Source organism: Podarcis melisellensis (genome assembly GCF_964234715.1).
Source record: "Podarcis melisellensis genome assembly, chromosome: 10".
NCBI lineage: Eukaryota > Metazoa > Chordata > Lepidosauria > Squamata > Lacertidae > Podarcis > Podarcis melisellensis.
In genome coordinates, this window is record NC_138542.1 from 16,314,510 (window position 1) to 16,323,769 (window position 9,260).

Consider the following 9,260-nt stretch of genomic DNA (forward strand, 5'->3'; position numbering starts at 1 on the left):
GTCTGCCAGCTATAATAGATTCTGAGGCTGATGTACCCCAGATTCCATGTCCCATTTTTATTTCAGGCAAGTTGACATTAAGAGGGGGCAGGAGTCACAGAGAAGTGATATTAAGATGGAAGAGAGCAAAATTAAGCAGAAGGTGAGAGGAAGACCAAAAAAAAAGGCAATACCAACAGGTGAGGAGGAAGAAGGTAGGATAGAAATATTTGAGAACATAAAGAAGTAGAGAAGAAAAGGTACACAGTGGGGCCAAGAATGGAAAGCAGTGTGATTTGTGTGCAAAAGCAAGGGGGTAAGGGGCCCTCTGACCCCCCAGGAACCTGGAGTGTTAGGCCCCAGGTTGTAGAGTGTTTTGCATTCCTTAGAACTAAGGATCCTGGCATAAGTGAAGGCAGGAGAATTTGGCCTTTGCGTACAAGCTAAAAGAAAACTAATGGGTTGTAATAATGTTAGCATGTTACATATTGCTCCCTCTCTGGTTTTCACTGGTTGCAACACACTTCAAAGTGTAATTATTCTGTGGTTTAATACGACACATAATGGGCACCTCTGCAATTGAATATTGTTATTATTCTCTCTCACACCTTTAATTAAACTAATATTGTGCAAAACCAAAAGGGCCTTGGCTCAGATCCATCCATACTCTTAATTCCATTAAGGGAATAGCGTTTGGTTTTTCTTATTGAGTTGCATGTCATTTATTCATCTGCCTTATTGCTCAATTCTCTCAGTGAATTATAAATAACATATCATTTAGTAATACCTCAAAACTACTTTACTTCCTCTGTTGTGCTCTCCCCCCATGCTTTTATTTTGTTTGTTCCACAAGAAATATATGTTACATTTTATTAATACAGCTCCTTTCAAAGGGTAATGGCATGGAAATAAAGGAGAGGGAGAAATTCAATTAAGGGGATGGAAGCAGTTAGAGGGAGGGAAATGTGAAGTCAGTCTTTTTCTTGACTTGAAGAGGAAAGAAGATTGAAGCTTTGTCAGTGACTTGTTCATCAAATACTGAGATGTGGGGATTTCATAATCCCTTGCAATTTAAAATTCCCAGTTACACAAAAAGTTTTTCCTATTAATTTAAATATATATAAGTGGATGAAAAAGTATTAACTATGTGTTCTTTCTATACAAGAAAGGGATTATTGTACAGACTGGTTTTGCAAATGGAGGGCAGTTTGTTTATTAAAGAAATTATGGACCTCTATTCTTAAAAAGGGACACGGGTGGCGCTGTGGGTTAAACCACAGAGCCTAGGACTTGCCGATCAGAAGGTTGGCGGTTTGAATCCCCGCGACGGGGTGAGCTCCCGTTGCTCGGTGCCAGCTCCTGCCAACCTAGCAGTTCGAAAGTATGTCAAAGTGCAAGTAGATAAATAGGTACCGCTCTGGTGGGAAGGTAAACAGCGTTTCCATGCGCTGCTCTGGTTCTCCAGAAGCGGCTTAGTCATGCTGGCCACATGACCCGGAAGCTGTACACCGGCTCCCTCGGCCAATAAAGCAAGATGAGCGCCGCAACCCCAGAGTCGGCCACGACGGGACCTAATGGTCAGGGGTCCCTTTACCTTTACCTTTATTCTTAAAAATAAATAAAAATTAAGCACTTTACAACAACAGCACACAAAACCGTACAATTAAAAGGAGATAAAAAGTTAAAAACAGAGAGAGCCAGCCCTCCCATGAGGCAAAGTGAAGTGACTTCAGGCAGCAGGATCCCCGGGAGCGGCAGATTCAGTCTCCAAGGAACACAACATCCACGGCTGCAATGGGGAGTGCAATCCTCCGCCATCTTGGTGAATAGGAGGCATTGCTTGTCTTCTCCCACCCACTGTTCCGTTGTTAATCTTTATTCCCTCTCCCCACCCCGGTCCTGATGTAGTTCTTCACTCCCCTGTTCTTCCCTTGTAGGGGAGGCGCAATTTTGTGGTTTGCCTCGGGTGCCAAAGTGTCTTGGGCCCTGAAAACAAGACACCAGCTAACTACTGTATAGTGGAAAAATATATTCTTAGATGCCTGCATAGGCCTGATGGAATGGTGAAGTTTTCAGCAGGCATCTAAAAGTTGAAACAGAAGCTTCCTGCTCAAACTCGATTGGCAGAGTGTTCGCAGTACTGGATCAATGAGACTGAAGACCCTATTTATTGTTGTTGTTGTTGTTGTCGTCAGGTGAGCCTTGCAACGTAAATACGTAGGGGCTCAAGCAGGCCAACTCCCTCCCTTCCTCCCCCCCCCCATACCCTCAATATTCAGTAGGTCCTGGAAACTACTGTAGGGCAGTGTTTTCCGTTTCCTTTTTATTAATTTTTCCCCTTTTAATTTACAAACTAAAATCTTTCTTTTGCATGCATACCTTCAGTATACAGAAATCATTACAGTGGTACCTCGGGTTACAGACGCTTCAGGTTACAGACACTTCAGGTTACAGACTCCGCTATAACCCAGAAATAGTACCTCGGGTTAAGAACTTTGCTTCAGGATGAGAACAGAAATTGTGCTCTGGCGGTGCAGCGGCAGCAGGAGGCCCCATTAGCTAAAGTGGTGCTTCAGGTTAAGAACAATTTCAGGTTAAGAACGGACCTCCAGAACGAATTAAGTACTTAACCTGAGGTACCACTGTATTGTTTCAAACTCTTCCTACGTGTGAGGGATAGAACCACCCGGTTTCAGTATAGGAAGGAATGAAATGCATATTCTCAAGAAAGGCACACATGGACTAGTGAGGCATTTGGAAGACTTAGCTGTTAGGCTCCAATTGTCAGCATTAAGCTTGACATCTGAAATTTGCATGTGATAATTGCCACTGAAACGAAATTAGTGTGGATGAAAATGGAAGCATCAATGTTTTTATAAGCCCAGTTCCACATGAAAGTAAGTCGTTAGCGAATGAAATGTTTGTATAGAAACATTATCCTACCCTGCTAAGTAGATATTTTATTTAAAGGTTACTGCTGGAATCATACACTTGGTTCAGCAGGTTTAAGCACTCATGTAATCACCGAGACTAAAGGATTTGCATGAATACAACAGCATTGCAGCCCAAGTCCTTAAATTGTTCAAGATGGCTGGGATCCCAACACAGTGAGATGCACTTAAGCCCATTAATGCTGGTGAGTTGAAGCAGGCCTAGGTCTGCTGAATGGGTGGCTAAGATGGAACTTGGTTTGCAAAGAAATATTCAGGGAGATTTGGTTGCTTTGGCTTGATATAAACAGGATCTTTTATTGTATTTAAGCTACTAAGGGAATGAGAAAACATGACTTTCTCAAGTGGACATCCATATTTTATTTTATTTTTTTAAAAAAACAATATTCTAGAATTGGGATACAAATAAATATTTAGGAAAATGTTCTATTTTCAGTGTTCCAGCCTTGTTTTTCCCCTTAAGTCTTTACTTAGTCATAAGCTTCTCATTATGTATGCTGTAAGGACAAAATCCCTGAAACAAAAAGGTCTCCTTTCACAGCTGCAAAATTGTTCTAATTGGCTTTAATTGTCTCCTGATTGCTTAATCTCTTTACTGGCTTCATGAGTGGGGAATGCGCTTGCTAACCCCACAGTACCCACAGCTTCCAAGGAAGTGGAAGTAATAATGCTGTTTCCAAATAAATGGATTTAAAAACAAGGCATTTGAACTATGACAAATTGTTTTTGAGTTATAGAGGGACGTTGTAGTTGGAAACATCTGGAGGCCATAGGTTCCCCAAAGCTTCCTTAAATAATAGTGAAATATACTCAGAGTCGAGAGTGGATTTCATGCTCTTTATTCAGCTCATAGTGGTGAGGAGGAATGGAAGTTCCCCTTTATATACATTATTTACACAATGGGCCCCACGTGATTGGCTAATTCCAGGATTCACCTGTAGGCCAATCTGGTTGTGGATTCACTTCCACCTAGAGCTGGATTGGGTGGCTCCTGTGGACCAATCAGACTGCTGCATTCTGGACCCTATTGTTCTAGGACCAATCAGACTGCTGCCTTTTCGATCCTATTCAACTCAGTACATAACAAATAGCAACCATTCAAAACTAATCAAGTGTACCTCTGTCAAAGACAAATATCTCTCATGCAAATGTTAATTCTCCTTCCTTACCCGAAGCCAGTCAGATCTAAAATATCTGGACCACCAGCTTCAGTCTGACTCTCTGCAGACCTTACAGAATTATTATTATTTATTATTATTTATTCCGTCCCTTATCTGCCCTTCACTGCAAGGTCCTAGGGTGGGATACAACAATTTAAAAAATGCAGTACTGTATTAAAAACAGTTTAAAACAAATTACATTCAAAAGAACAAGACAAGTCCTAGAAAACATAGTATTTCAGGTGTCAGAGGCCAGCATAAAGATGTGTGTCTTCAGCACTTGATGGAAGCCACATAATGAAGGAGCAAGACTCGCCTCTGTGGGGAGATAGTTTTAACTGCTACGTATAAGCAGGGACATGGGTGGCGCTGTGGGTTAAACCACAAAGCCTAGGGCTTGCTGATCAGAAGGTCGGTGGTTTGAATCCCCACAACGGGGTGAGCTCCCGTTATTCGATCCCAGCTCCTGCACACTTAGCAGTTCGAAAGCATGTCAAAGTGCAAGTAGATAAATAGGTACCGCTTTGGTGGGAAGGTAAACGGCGTTTCTGTGTGCTGCTCTGGTTCGCCAGAAGTGGTTTAGTCATGCTGGCCATATGACCCGGAAGCTGTATGCCGGCTCCCTCAGCCAGTAAAGCGAGATGAGCGCCGCAACCCCAGAGTCAGCCACGACTGGACCTAACAGTCAGGGGTCCCTTTACCTTTATATGCACCCCAAGTGTTTGTGCTTCATCCCACTGGACATAAGAAACAAACCTTGTATAGAACCCGGGTATGTATACAGTGGTACCTTGGGTTAAGTACTTAATTCGTTCCGGAGGTCCGTTCTTAACCTGAAACTGTTCTTAACATGAAGCACCACTTTAGCTAATGGGGCCTCCCGCTGCTGCTGCGCCGCCACTGCACAATTTCTGTTCTCATCCTGAAGCAAAGTTCTTAACCCGAGGTACTATTTCTAGGTTAGCAGAGTCTGTAACCTGAAGCGTATGTAACCCAAGGTACCACTGTATAGCAGAACACACAATTGGCTTTGTAAATCTAATTAGTTGCCAGGAAAGTTTTAAAAATATCAACTCCCCCCACCCACAAATCACCCCGAACACGGTATAATGAATCACTGGATGCAGTGTTTCACGCAAAGAAATCAATTAATACAGGTTTGCCTATAAAACCTCACAGTCTGGCTGAAAAACAGCAAATGAGAGCTAATGAATCATGCTAATGAGAAATGTTACTATTTTCCAGAGTGAAATGTGGAGGAGTGCTATATATTTATGTGTAAAAGATAGCACTATTTAATGTTCGGTAATTTAGGGATAGTTAGCAGGAAAGTAACCAGATTCTTAGTAATGATAAATCAAAGCAGAAAATACTATGAATACAAGATAAAGTAAAGAAAAAGATCTCTAGTGACAGCAGTGGGAACAATTAAAAGGACTGGCAGGACATAGCTAACCAAGTTTTAAAGGAGAGGCAGCGTCAAATACAGGGGTTAACTGGAGAAGGCAGATCACATCCTCTTATTTTATTATCTTCCTGGACCCTTTAAGGACTACTTGATGTTAAACATTAGGTAAAGGTAAAGGGACCCCTGACCATTAGGTCCAGTCGTGGCCGACTCTGGGGTTGCGGAGCTCATCTCACTTTATTGGCCGAGGGAGCCTGCATACAGCTTCCGGGTAATGTGGCCAGCATGACTAAGCTGCTTTTGGTGAACCAGAGCAGCGCATGGAAACGCCATTTACCTTCCCGCCAGAGCGGTACCTATTTATCTACTTGCACTTGACATGCTTTTGAACTGCTAGGTTGGCAGGAGCAGGGACCAAGCAACGGGAGCTCACCACATCGCGGGGATTCGAACCGCCGACCTTCTGATCGGCAAATCCTAGGCTCTGTGGTTTAACCCACAGTTCCACCCGTGTCCCTACAATGATGTTAAACATTAAAATGTGCATAAATATATCACAAGAAAACAAAAGCCAGATCTTGCCCACGACACCTTTAGCATATAGCGATCATAAGAAAACATCCACCCTTTGGTGATTCTCGACTGTACTAAACTGCTGTGAGGTTTTAAGGAAAGGCTGTACCTCAATGGGACGGCCTCTGCTCTGCTTTCTGCAAAGAAGGTCACAAATTGAAACCCCCCCCCCCCACTATCTCCAAGCAGAGCTGAGATCTGTCTGAAATTCTAGAGGAAATGCTATCTTACCATGTTTACTAGTGATGGGTGGGCTACTGCAATCTTCATTGGGCTCTAGAGTAAGGTTACCAGACGTCCCCGTTTCCCGGGGACAGTTCCCGGATTTACAAATCAGTCCCCTGACAAAATCCTATCATTCCTATTGAAATTGAAAAGTGTCCCCAGATTAATTGAAAAAAAAAATCTGGTAACCTTACTCTAGAGTTCTAAATTCATTTGTTATTGCTGCTCCCTCCTGCAGGAGCCCCCTCCCACCCAACTCCTTGCTCCTGCTCCTGCTTAGCAGTGGAAAGGACAGCAGAAGGAACTTTCTTCCCCTCCCTCCATCTTCTTCCTTCTCTCCCTGGCCCCACTCCCTCTGCTCCCTACCAGCTCAACCAGTTTTGTCACACTGGGCACGGAGACTATGGGGTGTCACAGCTACGATGTAGAATGGAAGGTGAGAGGCAAGGAGGGCAAATTTTGGTGTTGTACAGGGCACCGCTGGAATTTGTGACCTCAGGTCAGCCACTGCTCCCTAGCCAGGCACCTGGAATTCTGGTATGCTAATCTAAGGTTGACGCAGGTGGCGCTGTGGGTTAAGTATATATAAGTATTTTAGTTTTAAATGATAAAAAATATGTTAAGATATTTATAATAGGACAGAAAATAGAGAAAGATGGAAAGGATTTGCTGAAACAATTAATAGAAGTGGAATACAAAAAGGGAGGTGAAAGGAAGTCAAGGAAACAAGAGAATGAAAGATAGACTTGATGTATGTTTTTAAATGGTTATTGTTCTGTTTTGTTTAGGGTTAAGGTGGGTTTAGTTTAGTTTAGTTTAATGTGTTTAGGTTGTGTTTTGTATTGTTTATACAATGTATTGTATTGTTTTCTTTCTTTCTTTGTTTTTTCTCTTTGGTCTTTTCTCTTCTTCTTTTCCTTTTCTGCAATTTTTAAAAGTAATAAATATTTTTTTTTTTAAAAAAATAAACCACAGAGCCTAGGACTTGCTGATCAGAAGGTCGATGGTTCGAATCCCCGCAACGGGATGAGCTCCCGTTGCTCGGTCCGTGCTCCTGCTAACCTAGCATTCAAAAGCACGCCAAAAAGTGTAAGTAGATAAATAGGTACCACTCCGGTGGGAAGGTAAACGGCATTTCCGTACGCTGCTCTGGTTTGCCAGAAGTGGCTTAGTTAGTCATGCTGGCCACATGACCCGGAAGCTGTACGCCGGCTCCCTCGGCCAGGAAAGTGAGATGAGCGCCGCAACCCCAGAGTCGGTCACGACTGGACCTAATGGTCAGGGGTCCCTTTACCTTTACCTTAATCTAAAGTTCCTTGAGAATAGCGCATTCCCATGGTTCCTGCCTCTGGAACCATAATTGCCGCCGTGTTGCAGATGCTGAGGGCAAAGAAGGTAGAGTGAGTGTGGCAGGAGATGTACTTCATTTTCTCGTTGTTGCTGCCGCCACCACAGCAAAAGTCAAGTAAAAGAGTGAATGGTGAAATTTAAAACATCCATTAAAAAGTGGGTGGATAGAGGTCTTATCTAGCTCAGATTAAACTCAAATCTTGAGAAGAACTGGGTTCATAATGCTTGTTTCACACTGAACATTATGAGCCACCATGGTCCATATTCCAAATTAAAAAAATTACATACTTCAGCAACATTGCTAACGACTGTCTTCCCGCTGGCTGGCTGCACATTTATTTCAAAACCGTTGCAGAGTTTTGTGCCCGTTGAAGAGGGCACAAAACAGTTCAGTTGGGCAGAGTGGAAGGAAAGCCATGGTAGGATTGCATGTAGCTCACAGTTCATACCTTGGAAAACGTGGCCGCTGATCAAAAGATTAAAAACAGAAATCACATGCATTGGGCTCATTCGGAGTTGTATTTTTTTAGTGCATAGAGATCAGTTGTATTATTATGCCGTTGGACCCCACACCAGAGGGCAAGGTCACAAGAACCTTTCAGATTAGGTTTCTTTTATCAGCAATGTAAGCTCCTAAATGCTCAAAATTACAGTGCAGAGGTGACTCTCCAGGCTGTCTTTCACTTCTAATTGGCTCAGTAACCTGCAATTTTAGGGCAGTCGATGAAGTGACCCTCAGTCCTAATGATTTTGCTTTTGGAGAGCTAGAGCAGCACTGATTTTATGTTGCCTGAGAATCCTGTCTGTCTCAGAAGAAACTCAGGGGTCTAATTGGGGAAGTTTTGAGAACTTTGTTTAGTTTGGAGACTACGAGTGAGAATTCCCTAACCCTTAATCCTGGTTTCAATCTTTGTTAGAATAGTGATGTGTGTGGTTTTTTTTTAAAAAAAGCATTTTATTGTTATTCCATACCTTATTGGGTGGAAAAGCCTGATATATTATACCCTAAATTTCAGCACATAGTTGTCCTTCAGTGCAATTTTCCCCAACATCACATCTGGTAGAACCTGGCCAGTTTTTAAGCTAAGCAAAAGTTTCACAAAACCAGCACAATCTGCATCAAGCAAGACAAAGCAGGCAGGCGTGTGGCATTTCAGGAGAGCTCAATTTTGGTTGTGGCACTCAGATCCATTCCTCAGTTTATTAGACGGGAGCAGGCAGCTGAGGAGATGAGATTGCAAATAGCAAAGGTATTATGTACTGAAGTTCTCACCCTGGGCCAGCAGGGGGATACTGTAGGTAGTTTTCACTCAGGTCCACGTCAGTTATTTTAGGCGGGAAACCCTGGGTTGTTGTTGCTACAATGTTGACAGCCGGCTGCCTATAAAAGCAGGCCGGCTGAGCTGTTTGCTGTTCAGTTTCTATTCCAGCTTACAAAATAAAGAGCTGCTTTGGAGAAATTGCTGTGTCGTCTGCCATGTCTACCCACTATTCTACACTGGCGACGAAGGTGGGATCGGTGGACATCAGAGCACAGCCAGATGCGGCCATCCTCTGAACTGAGCTGAATCACAGAGCGAAATCACTGAGCGAAATCACTGGGCAGAACCAATC